We start from the raw sequence: 13378 nt of genomic DNA, 5'->3' as shown, positions 1-13378 counted from the left end.
GTTACTGATAGTCCCCCTTCATGCTCAGAATATCTTGGTTTGGACAAAAAGTTCTATGTCACGCTAACTGTGAGCAAAAGCAGTACTCCAAACAGCTCCTTTCAGCCCTGGATGGCAGCAATTCTGCTGGAATTTCTGGATCCCCAGAGACTTCAAAACATAGTATGTCAGTTTATCCCCTTGAAATCACCAAATCAAATCAAAAATGATAATAAGCAAAAATTAAGTTTCCAGCCAGCCACCCTGCGTCAAGCTAAGGGACAGACAGGGCCTGCTGAATTGTGACACCTAGTGGCGAGAGTCGACACTGCTGGAGGCTGAGTTGCCGGGACGCTTGGCATTCAACCCTGGTTGTTTTTGTTTGTTTGTTTGTTTTTTAAAGATTGGCACCTGAGCTAACATCTGTTGCCAATCTTCTTCTTTTTCTTCTTCTTCTTCTTGTTCCCAAAGCCCCCCAGTACACAGTTGTATATTCTAGTTGTAGGTCATTCTGGCTGTTATGTGGGACGCTGCCTCAGCATGGCTTGATGAGCAGTGCTAGGTCCATGCCCAGGATCCAAACCCATGAAACCCTGGGCCCCCAAAGCAGAGCGTGCGAACTTAACCACTCGGCCACGGGGCGGCCCCTTGGCCATAGTTTTAAGTCAGCTTGTAACGCAGAGAACAGCTCACATTTACCAAGTGCTTCTATGCCAGGCACAGTTCTTAGTACGTCAATGTTTTAATTCGTTTGATCCTCACAACAACTCAGTGAGGTAGGTACTGTCATTGTCCCTCCATTTTACAGATGAGGAAATTGAGGCTCGGAGGGATAGGTATTTACCCCGGGTCATTTAGCCAGTGAATGACTGAGCCAGGCTAGAGCCCCAGGTTGTCTGGCTGCAGGGCCCGGGCAGTAGCTGCTCCTCCAGGCAGCCCTTATCAGCCACAGGCACAAGCTACTTTTGAGGCGTCTTCCATCTAAAGTGACGTCACCAGCCCTCTGACATGGGGACAATGTGAAGGGAGGGAGAAGCAGAGTGTGCCAGGACGTCTACTTCCACATCTACGGTGAGGAAGGCCGGTCTCCACATTCACCAGGGATTAACATCGGAGCATTAAGCCAGACCCTGAAAAGACATAAACCACGAGTTCATGCGCGGGGCAGCGGCTAGTTTAAAGAAGAACTTTCCTGCGTGAAGAATGAAATAGTTCCTTCCCGACCCCGCCCCCCTCAACGACATTTACTCCCGCAACTTGAAGAGCGGTTACTGGTCACTGAAGCCTGCCAGCTGCGGGAGAGTCCAAACCCAGACCTGCCGCCGCTCTCAGGGCATGGAAGGCACAAGTGAGCGAAGGCTGTTCCGCTTCCTTTCCGTGCTCGTCTTCTAAAGAGGGCGAGTCATCCCAGGCCCCCTCCTTCCTTCAACTTCTTTCTCTTCCAAAGCTCAAAGTGCGGCAGGAAAAGCAGCCCTGAGGGCACGCCTGGTAAGCATCTTGTACAAGTCTTTGTCATGAGGTTTCCCTGCCTATTTGGGACATACTTATTCTAAAAAAGGTATTCGTTGTTTATCTGAAATTCATTGTTTATCTGAGTGTCCAGTATCTTTAATTGCCAGATCTGACAACTCTGTTTTGTTATTGATTGTTACTAAAACAGTTGGAAAACGTAGACTAAATGAGAGGTCCGTAAACTTTTTCTGTAAAGGGCCAGATACGAAATGTTTCAGGCTTTGCAGGACACACAGTCTCTGTCACAGCTCCTCCGTTCTGCCACGGTGGCACGAAAGTAGCCATAAACAATACACAAATGAATGAGCATGACTGTGTTCCAATAAAACTTTATTTACAAAAACAGGCCGTAGTTTGCCAGCCCCTGGACCAAATTAGGGCCTTCAGACTCCTGGCTATCTTCAGATGCATTGTAGGCACAAGAGTGGGTTAGATGCAAGTTCTCAAGCATGAAAAACAGAGAGAGATTGATCAAAATCATTGAGCATGACGAATACCAGTGATTCTGGGTAGGTGTGGCGCATGTGCACGTGTAACCCGAGGTGGGTGCAGAAAGCTTGCACTTCTCCAGTAGGGTTGGTTTGGAGCTGCCTAGGTTTCATAAAGTCTGGGTCAGAGCCTGTGGGAAGAAGTGCGGATTCTGTGTGGAATTCCTGGTGGTCAGCACGTACTCTGTAAAGACAGAAATGCACAGGCAGCATTGTGAAGTCAGACAGAAAGTGCAGAGGTCAAGAAAAGCAGGACGCCCCTGCAGAAGGCCTTCAGCTGAAGCGGGAGCTGTTGGCATGTGTCCACCTGATGCACAGTACTCAGAAACACATGGTAACTCTGTCTGTGCGTGCGTGTGTATGCATGCCAAATGTACACCATCCATCTGAACATGTGGGTAGCAACTGATTGGTTGGAATCAATAAATGTAACAGTAATAGCCGTATCAGCTACATATGTATAAACTTCCTTAACGATCTTAGGATAGTCCTATATGCTTATCAAGGGCAATTACATGGTTTAAAATCATGCTTTAAATTCTGTCCTGCAATACAAAACCACATGTAAAAGGACTGACCAATTAAAAGAATTAAACCCAAACATAAATTTGCCACAGCACAGGAAGTGTTAATGTGTCTGGAGCAAGGGCATTGTGGGGCACACAGTGTAAGAGAAGGGCAAGGCGTCATCAGGCAGCAGCCTCTGCCAAGTCATATGAGGGATTTCGACATGTGCATATGTCTTAAGAAAGTAAGTCATCACTGAAGTCTTTTAAATAGGAGAGTGACAGGATCAATTTGCATTTTGAGACTATCTCTCTGGTGTAGTATAAAGAGGAAATTGGAGGGGAGCAGGAGCCAAAATGGATACAGGAGGCTTTAGCAGTGGTCTAGGCACGAGATGAAATTAGCTTGGTCTAGGTTGGTGGTAATGATGAAGCAGGAATATGGAGAGACTGGAGAGTGATTCAGAAAGTGAAAAGTACACACTGGCGATGGACATGGGGGATTAGAGGAGAAAAGGTGTCAAAAATGACTCCTCGGCTTTCTGGGAAGCCTAGTAGGGATGGTCAGTGAGGCCATTCACTGAGCTAAGCAACAGGGAAGAGGCCTAGACCTAAGGGAAACGTTATGAGTTCAAGGAAGATGAGGGCTGAGTATCCATCAGATTTAGTGAGTTGAAGGTCACTAGGAATCTTGGCAAGAGCCATTTCTTTGCAGGGATGAGGCAGAAGCTATGCTGGAGAGGGTTGAGAAGGGAGCAGGAGCTGAGAAATGGAGATAGTAAGACAATTCTTTTTTTTTTTTTTTTTTGAGGAAGATTAGCCCTGAGCTAACTGCTGCCAGTCCTCCTCTTTTCGCCGAGGAAGACTGCCCTGAGCTCATATCCATACCCATCTTCCTCTACTTTATATGTGGGATGCCTACCACAGCATGGTTTGCCAAGCGGTGCCATGTCCACACCCGGGATCCGAACCGGCGAACCCCCGGCTGCCAAAGTGGAACATGCGCACTTAACTGCTGTGCCACAGGGCTGGCCCATTAAGACAATTCTTTCAAGAAAATAGGCTGGAGATGGGAAGACACATAGGGCAGACAGCTGAAGGAGATTGTAGATCAAGAGAGGGTTTGAGGAGTTTAATGGGGAGAATTGAACATTTTTAAACCCTTGTGAAAAGAGCCCTATTTCTGGTATGGAGGAACCATCTCCTAACTGACCAGCCCTCACATGGATGATAACTATACACTCTGGACAACATACAGAAAAACCAACCAACAAGACCAAAAGAAGACAAAACAGGCAACTGAGGGCTCTGGAGAATGAACCCAAGCGGGTAGATTCGGGAGGGAATTCAAAATGTGGAAGAAGCAACTGGCATGAGATGAGTTTCCACTTTTTGTGGATTTTTCCTGTGTTGGCCGCAGTCACAGCACAGCATAGGGTGGTTAAAATTCCAATAGAAAACCCACTGTCTTTCTGGCAGGAGGAACCAGAGGATGGAGCCCAGAGCAATCAAGTTCACTGAAGAGTGAAGGGTGAATCCTGGAAAGGACAGAGCCAGAGAAGAGGAACCCAACATTCTTCCCATAAACTCTGCCCAAGGCTCTGATTCACGCCGGACCCGCACACGAGCAGGGTAAACTGCAGGTGTCCCAGCTAAAGATGAAAAGAAACGGAACCCGGAGCAATCGCCTGCTGCAGGTAAGACAGAGTGTGTAGTTTGAGTATAACCAAGTTAATTGCCTGCTAAAAGAAATATATCAACACTTTTCTGCAGAATAAAATAGAATCCAGAATCTCCTCAGCATAACCTTCAAAATATTCAGAATATGCTCCAAAATTAGTCAGCATACAAAGAACCAGGAAAATGCGACCCATTCTTCAGGGAAAGCAAACAACAGAGGCCAATCCTAAGATAACTCAGATGTTGGGGTTATCAGACAAGGATATTAAAGCAGCTATTACAACTATGCTCAAGGATATAAAGAAAAACAATTTATAATAAATGAACAGAAAGGAAATCACAGCAGAAAAATAGAAAATATAAAAAAGAACCAAATGGAAATTTTAGAACTAAATATATGGAATAAAAAAAAAATCTCTGGAAGGGCTTAATGGCCAAATGAAAATCCCAGTCGAAAGAGAAAATAAACTTGAAGATGGATCAATAGAAAGTAACCAATCTGAAAAAAAGGAAAAAGGTTGGAAGGAAAGAAAGATAACAGAGCCACAGAGACCTGTGGGACAATATCAAAATATTGTCTAATATATGGATAATTGGAGTCACAGAAAGAGAAGAAAGAAAAAATGGGACAGAAAAAAATATATATTTAAAGGCTTATGGGAAGGATCCAGTTGAGAGGAAGAGGTTGAATATATAGGAAAGATAACAGATCACAAATAGTAGATATTTTTATAGACGGAGGGAAGGGATGGAATCCAAAGTGTAAGTGTAGAGATTTGGCTAAGGCAGAAAAGATGATAGCACTTGTAATTGCAATAGGCGGGGAGAGAGGATAGGATGGGAGCAAACATAGGCGGATTTGTGTCTGAGATGAGAATTTTCATTTGACAACTTCTATTTTCCCTCTTAAAGGGAGAGAGCTTGAGCGATGGTTAGAGAGACAGAAGGGCATCTGCTGTGCGTGGAGTTGTAAAGGAAGGCCAGAGGTTTGAGATAATCGCTGTGAGACAGTGAGTTCATTGTAGACACTTGACAGGGTTCCCTAGGTGTCCTGAGGGCCCGTTTGAACATAGTAACCATGAATTTCTGTAGAACAAATACACCCTGTTGTGTGACTTTCCCAGAGGCTGCGTGAGTGCAAGCATGGTGATTTGAATAGTTGGGTCCATCCATGGCTGGAATTTTGCTAGATGGGTGTGACAAAATGACAAAGGATCAAGGTTAGGGTATTATCAAGACTGTTATAGACGTGGCCCCTAACCCTGATACGGAGCGCAGAACAGAAGTGAGAGGGCTGATGGTGTAGGGATGATTAGAGAGATTAACAGAGCAGAGGTGCCGGTGAGGGGGAAACAGTTGCTGTGGGAGATGTTGAACAAGCCAGCTGAAAGGAGGGGAGGCAGAAGTCGAGAGGGACAGACTGACTCAGTGATTTGCGAGTGGAAGAGTTTCCAGTAGTGCCAAAGCCCCAGTTGCAACTGTGGAAGTGGGTGGCTTGGAGAGAAGAGAGACGGTCTTCAGAGAGAAGGAAGCCAATACACTGCGAGTCCAGGTGATCCGTTGAAAATTTCACCCAAACCAACACTGAATTTACCTAGGATGAGAAGATATGAGACAGCTGCTGAGATCTCTGAGAATGAGGGACTGGGAGGTCCGTAAATGACAGAGGCTCTCTGGAGGGGAACAGGATAGCATAGCTGTATGGCTCAGACTCAGAAAAATGGTCTCAGGGGAGTGGGAAGCAAGGAAGACAGTCCCCTCCCTCCCAGCTTCTATGTTGTGGTTTGGAAGAATGAAACCAGCTACCGTGTGGGAGGGCTGCAGAAGAAGCAATGTCTAGGGGTATTACTTATCTATGGCTGCACAACAAATTACCACAGACTGAGCAGCTTAAGACCACACCCATTTATTATCCCATGGTTTCTGTGGGTCAGTCCCGCATGGCTTAGCTGGGTCCTCTGCTCAGGGTCTCACAAGGCTGCGATCAGGGTGTTGGGAGATTGTCATCTGGAGGCTCCACTGGAGAAGCATCGGTGTCCGCACTCACTCAGGTTGTTGTCAGAATTCATTTCCTCACGGCTGTGTGACTGAGGGCCCTGGCTTCTTGCTGGAGGCTGTTCCTCAGCTCTTAGAAGCTACCCTCAGTGCTTAAGCCATGTGGGCTTTCCCAACACGACCACTTATTTCATCAAGCCAGCAAAGAGGGCCTCTAGAATGAGCCTGCTAGCAAGATAGAGTCTTATGTAACAACTTAATCAGGGGTGTGACATCCCATCACCTTGCCGTATCCTATTCATTAGAAGCAAGTCACAGGTGTACACATGCTCAAAGAGAAGCCGTCACACAAAGATGTGAACACCAGGAGTCATGGATCACGGGGCACCTTAGAGTCTGTCCTCCACAGCAGGGGTGTGGGGTACACGGCATTTGCTGGTCACTGTGGGGCAGCACGGCGGATGGAGGTGGGAGGCGGTGAGGTGGGAGCTGGGTAGGACAAGGGAATCCTGAGCACTTGAGGATGGGGGTTCGGCAGAGGATGGATGAGGTGACAGGGAGAGGGGCTTAGACTTTGGGTACAAGCTGATGGAAATTGGGTTCTCTGCCTTTGTACTATGGAAAAGAAATCTGCTTACCTCCAAAAACATGTTGTGTCAAGTAGGTTAACTTTGCTAAATATATATTGCTTCCATTTCCTCCAAAAGCCTGGCCTCTTTAAAGAGCAGATGGTTGAGGCACATACACTGAGACAGTCAGAGGAGTCTTAAAGATAACAGGCAGAAACAAAATGACAACCCCATTTCCAGTATAAAAGGCAGAGGAGAGCCAGAGGCAGAGGTTACTCCAGGAGAAAGGAGGGAGCCTAAGCTGACGCTTTGAAATTGGCATCAAGCCTAGTGAAGTCAATAGAGTTGGGCAAAATAAAATTGTATGACTGTCAATAAAATGACCAAAGGATGGTGGTTGATAAGACACACAAGGATCATAAAAGTGACAAGGGACACATTTGCAGCCCTGGCCAGGGTATCTGGAATCTAAGTCAACATACATCCACTTATGACATAGAAAGTTTCATTAATATTATAATTGGAAAATATATAGCAGGATGTATTAAAGTTGTTTTTTAAAAAGAAGGAAGTGGTAGCTAAAAGCTGGTAGTGAAAAAGGAGAGAATAAAATGAAAAGCTTTCACAGTAGACTACATATTTCTAAAGGACTTAGCAGGGTTGGAGTTACACTGGCCACATCAGTGTGAACTCATTTTCTGGCTCTCTCACCACTGTGGCCTAGAAGTGGAGACCCGTCCCCACCTTCGGTGCTCATGTGGATAATCTGCTCGCACCACAAGTGCCCAGATATGGGTCCCTAACAACATTCACCCACTTACAGAAAACAGGGCTCCTCGGGGAGTAGCGGCCTCTGTACCTCGGGGGCAAGAAGGTCAGAGCCAGCCTCAGTCTGCTAGAAGTATGTTAGTTTCCAAAAAAAATGAGTGAAGTAGTGTTAAAAGGAAAAGAGACACAGCAAAATAATGCAAAGCTGTGACAATCTGAGTATCAGAGAGGAAACAAAAATCTTGTGAGAGGCCTGCGTCCATAATGTTATTGAATGTGGGTTATACTAAAAAAAGGTACAGCACATGTGAGTTCCCCAAAACGTCAACCATTCCAATTCAAATGTGCATACCATAGCCAAGTTCTGGTTAATAGTTAAGCCATGAATTTCTTGTGCTATATCAAGCAGTATGACTTAAAGGACACCCAGGGATCAAAAATGCACTGGATAGTAGTAAAAAAAAAAAAAAAAGGAGTTTTATGAAATTTGTTAGTGTGGCAGGCAAAGTTTGACGGTAGGAAGCCACCCCACAGATAACTGCCAGACTGCGTGAAATTATTTGAGATGGCACTTCTAGACCCCATCCCCAGACTGGCCCAGTTTCCAGGCAACTCTCCATATCCGTAACAGGAGGGCAGCCCCAAATTCGGAGCTCGTGAGCTGATGCGGAAGCGTGTGCGGGGCCTGGATCTGCAGCGCAGGCCCTCAGCCTGCCGTGAGGCTGCCTCTGCTGGGTTTGGATAGCGGCTTGAAAGTAAATAAGGAAGAAGGTGAATGAAGCAAACATATAAGACTTTTGTGATAGGTTTGAGGCTATGTGTTGTAGTGACTACTGTAGTCTTCAGGATAATTTGCATTTCATCTGGTATTTTTTAGGTAATTTTTAAAGTTTATTGTTTTAATGTTTAATTGCTTTAAAAAAAAAAAACAAAAATGGGGCCGGGCCGGTGATGCAGCAGTTAAGTGTACACATTCCACTTTGGCGGCAGCAGCCTGGGGTTCGCCAGTTTGGATCCCTGGTGCGGCCATGGCACCGCTTGTCAAGCCATGCTGTGGTAGGCGTCCCACATATAAAGTAGAGGAAGATGGACAGGGATGTTAGCTCAGGGCCAGTCTTCCTCAGCAAAAAGAAGATTGGCAACAGATGTTAGCTCAGGGCTAATCTTCCTGAAAAGTATATATAAAAAATACTATTAAAAGAAATTTTTTTTAATTTTAAAAATTTACATAACATAAAATTAACCACTAACCATTTTAAAGTGTACAATTTTTATCTGCTTTTTAAGGTGTTGGAAAAGTATAAAAGCATGTGACGTATTAGACTTGTGATGTTAATTTAATTCTTAGGTGGGTTAAGTTTGACGGTTTAATGCTTAAGTAAGTCTGATTAGACCTAGAAGGTGAGACTTACTGTTTCATGAACAATGTGTAAGTTCTGAGTGGTGAATGCTTAGTGTCTAAGATTTTGTTAGATTTGTAAGTCTGCTTTATGAGATGTTTGAAGTTCTTAATTATAAACAGTCTAAGCTAATTTAATTAATCAAGTTTGTAAGTGATGTTAAATGTTTAGAGAATTTATAAGCTAATTGAGCATTATCCAAACAAATAAAAACCTGAGACCATAAAACTCCTAGAAGAAAACATAGGCGGTAAGCTCCTTGACATGGGTCTTAGTGATGTTTTTGCAGATCTGACTCCACAGGCGAGGGAAACAAAACCAAAATCAACAAGTGGGACCAGAGAAAACTAAAAAGCTTCTGCACAGCGAAGGAATCCGTAATCAAAACAAAAAGACAACCTACTGAATAGGAGAAGATATTTGCAAATCATATATCTGACAAGAGGTTAATATCCAAAATATATAAAGAACTCACACAACTTAACAACAAAAAAACAAACAACCTGATTACAAAATGAGAAGAGGATCTGAATAGACATTTCTCCAGAGAAGACATCCAGACAGGCAACAAGCACATGAAAAGATGTTCAACATCACTAATTATTAGGGAAATGCAAATCAAGACCACAGTGAGGTATCGCCTTGTGCTTGTTAGAATGGCTACTATTAAAAAGACAAGAAATAACAAGTATTGGTGAGGATATGGAGAAAAGAGAATCCTCATGCACTGTTGGTGGGAATGTAAATTGGTGCGGCCACTATAGAAAACAGTGTTGAGATTCCTCAAAAAATTAAGAATACAACTACCTTATGATCCAGTGACACCACTTCTGGGTATTTACCTGAAGAATATGAAAACACTAATTTGAAAAGATAGCTGCACCCCTATGCTCACTGCAGCCAAGACGTGGAAGCAACCTAAGTGCCCATCGACTGATGAATGGATAAAGAAGATGTGGTATAGAAATATAAGGGAATACTACTGAGCCGTAAAAAAGAATGAAATCTTGCCATTTGAGACAACATGGATGGACCTTGAGGGTTTTATGCTCAGTGAAATAAGGCAGATGGAGAAAGACAAATACCTTATGATTTTACTTATATGTGGAATCTGAAAAAAGCAACAAGGGGCCAGCCCAGTAGTATAGCAGTTAAGTTCACGTGCTCCACTTCTGCGGTCTGGGGTTTGCTGGTTTGGATCCCGGGTGTGGACCTACACACCACTCCTCAAGCCATGCTGTGGCAGGCGTCCCACATATAAAGTAGAGGAAGATGGGCACGGATGTTAGCTCAGGGCCAGTCTTCCTTAGCAAAAAGAGGATTGGCAGCGGATGTTAGCTCAGGGCTAATCTTCTTCAAAAAAAAGCAACAAAAACAAATGAACAAACAAAACAAAAGAAAAACAAACTCATAGATACAGAGAACAGACTGGTGGTTACCAAGGGAAGGAGGTTGGGGGAGCGGGTGAAAGAGGTGAAGGGGGGTCATTTGGATGGCAATGGATGGTAACTAGACTTGGTGGGGATCACTTGGTAGTGTTTACAGATGTCGAATTATAATGTTGTACCCCTGAAACTTACATAAAGTTATAGACCAATTTTACCTCAAAAAAAAAAAAAAGAACAAGTAAAAAGAAACCTAACAAAAATACTAGCTTTATGAATGAAACAGCAAGATTTCTAAGTTGAACTTAATAAAATTAGGCTTTAAAATGTATAACTTTGGGGCAAGCCTGGTGGCGCAGTGGTTAAGTTCTCACGTTCCACTTTGGCAGCCTGGGTTTGCCGGTGCAGAGTTGGCACTGCTTGGCAAGCCATGCTGTGGTAGGCTCCCACATATAAAGTAGAGGAAGTTGGGCATGGATGTTAGCTCAGGGCCAGTCTTCCTCAGCAAAAAGAGGAGGATTGGCAGGAGATGTTAGCTCAGGGCTAATCGTCCTCAAAAAAAAGTATAACTTTAATCAATTGAAAAATAATTAAAATACACAAATAACTTTCAATATTCTTTTTCATGCATAAAAGTTCCCTTCAGACATAAAAACTCGATTGACAGTGACTTAGAGGTTTATGGTTTTTTAAATTTTTTTAAAGATTGGCACCTGAGCCAACAACTATTGCCAATCTTTTTTTTTTTTCTGCTTTATCTCCCAAAATCCCCCCAGTACATAGTTGCATATTTTAGTTGTGGGTCCTTCTGGTTGTGCTATGTGGGATGCCGCCTCAGTGTGGCCTGATGAGCGGTGCCGTGTCTGCACCCAGGATCCGAACCAGCGAAACCCCAGGCCACCGAAGCGGAATGCGCAAACTTAACCACTCGGCCACAGAGGCCGGCCCCAGAGGTTTATAAACTAATACAAAAGTATAGAATAATATTTATTTGTTAAAATTTTGAAAGTTGAAACTATTACAAGTCAAATTAAAAGGAAGCACCCTTTTTTGAATTTAAACTTCTTTTATTCCATTTTCATTGATATATTTTGTTTATAGTAACCAGTTTTTACAAACACTGATGGATATGTTGCTCAAATACACACCTCCCCAGGGCAGGAAGCCCTGTCTTCCGCCCCACACTCCATCTCCTACGCAGGCTCCAAGAAGGAGGGGTCATTAGGGATTGGTCACAGTCTGGGGGTGGAGATTTCTCTGCGCCTGGTCAAAAAGTCTAGCCTGTTGCTTCTCAAACTTTTTTTTTTTGCAATAAGTTGGAATGAAGTTTCATAAGGCTCCAACATCAACATGCATCAGAACACATGCATTTTGGAGTTTAAATACAGTCACAGAGATATACTTTACAATAGAGATGGTTAAAAATATAATTTTACAAACACATCTTATAACATTCCTTGCTCTGTATTACTTCTGGGTTTCAATTTTTTAGATTTTATTTCTCTTTGACTAGGTAATACATTTAAATGGTTCAAAAATCAAAATAATCTATTCTTATTTCCCCTCCTTTCTTACACAGAACGTAGCATCCATATAGTCTGATCTGCATTTTGCTATTTTCACTTAACAATAGATCCTGGACATGACTCTCTATCAGTGGTTTTTCAAGTCTGAATGCCAAGCACATTTTCTACAGAAGGCACCTAATTTATCCTAGGCTGTAAAGGGCAGCTATAAGAATTCTGTGGCTGGACCGAAGTGGAATATGAAAGAAAATGTGGACTTATCCCTCTAAGCCACGTCCCCAACCCCAGGATCTTGTCTTCAGTGGAGGCATCTAAAGCTCCGTCCAGGCGTTCCTCCCTGCAGTCACCCCGAGATGCATGGAAATCTAGCTACGCCCTGTTTGAGGTCTCAGCTCTAGGCAGAGTGAGTGCTTCAAGCTGACTCCCTGTTCAGAGAGGGTCTGGCTGACTTTGTCCGTCTTACACACTACTGCAGCTCCAGCATCTTGCTGGAATTATAATAGCTTTTTTGGAATGAATTAATGCCTTCTCTTTGGCTGCCTTCAAACTGCCAAGAATGGCTGGAGAAAAAACTCACAACTGGGCAGATGCGCACCGCTCTAAACCCTTGGCTGCTCGCTATAGTCGGGACCTGAACACCGCTCAGCAATCAGTGTCCCTCTAGACCTGCGCTGTCCAACACAGCAGCCACTAGCCACACGAGGCTGCCGAGCACCTGAAATGTTGTGCTCTAACTGTAAAATAGACATTGGATTCCAGACTTTGCACAAAGACGGTAAAATATCTCACTCATAATTTTTGCATATTGCTTCCATGTTGAAATAATGGTTTGGATATTGTTAAGTAAAATACATTCCTAATCCCAACTTTTCCTTTTTTTTTTTTCATTTGAGTTCATAATAGTTTACATCGTTGTGAAATTTCAGTTGTACACTATTTCTTGTCTGTCACCACATAGGTGCTCCCCTTCACCCCCTGTGCCCACTCCCCACCCCCCCTTCCCCTGGTAACCACTGAACTGTTTTCTTTGTCCGTGTGCTTGTTTATATTCCACATATGAGTGAAATCATCTGATGTTTGTCTTTCTCTGTCTGGCTTATTTCACTAAACATAATTCTCTCCAGGTCCTTCCATGTTGCTGCAAATGGGATGAATTTGTCTTTTTTTCTGGCTGAGTAGTATTCCATTGTATATATATACACCACGTCTTCTTTATCCAATCATCAGTTGACGGGCACTAGTATAGTTTCCATGTCTTGGCTATTGTGAATAGTGCTGCGATGAACATAGGGGTGCAGATGTTACTTTGGATTGTTGATTTCAAGTTGTTTGGGTAGATACCCAGTAGTGGGATAGCTGGGTCATAAGGTAGTTCTATTTTTAGTTTTTGAGGAATGTCCATACTGTTTTCCATAGTGGCTGCACCAGTTTGCATTTCCACCAGCAGTGTATGAGGGTTCCTTTTTCTCCACACCCTCTCCAGCATTTGTTATTTTTAGTCTTAGTGATTATAGCCATTTTAACAGGCATAAGGTGGCATCTTAGTGTAGCTTTGATTTGCATTTCCCTG

The 13378-nt window shown here is 43.6% G+C and overlaps 1 long non-coding RNA gene across 1 annotated transcript; it reads left to right on the top strand.

Moving 5' to 3' along the window:
• The first annotated feature begins 962 nt into the window (after positions 1–962).
• On the top strand, positions 963–12877 carry LOC111773895 (uncharacterized). The gene is made up of 3 exons (XR_002808596.2): positions 963–1467; positions 3965–4182; positions 11862–12877. It is a non-coding gene; the product is annotated as an uncharacterized lncRNA (long non-coding RNA).
• Positions 12878–13378: the final 501 nt, after the last annotated feature.

This window comes from Equus caballus, chromosome 6 (assembly GCF_041296265.1).
Source record: "Equus caballus isolate H_3958 breed thoroughbred chromosome 6, TB-T2T, whole genome shotgun sequence".
NCBI lineage: Eukaryota > Metazoa > Chordata > Mammalia > Perissodactyla > Equidae > Equus > Equus caballus.
This window is presented reverse-complemented; position numbering and strand designations above follow the sequence as displayed.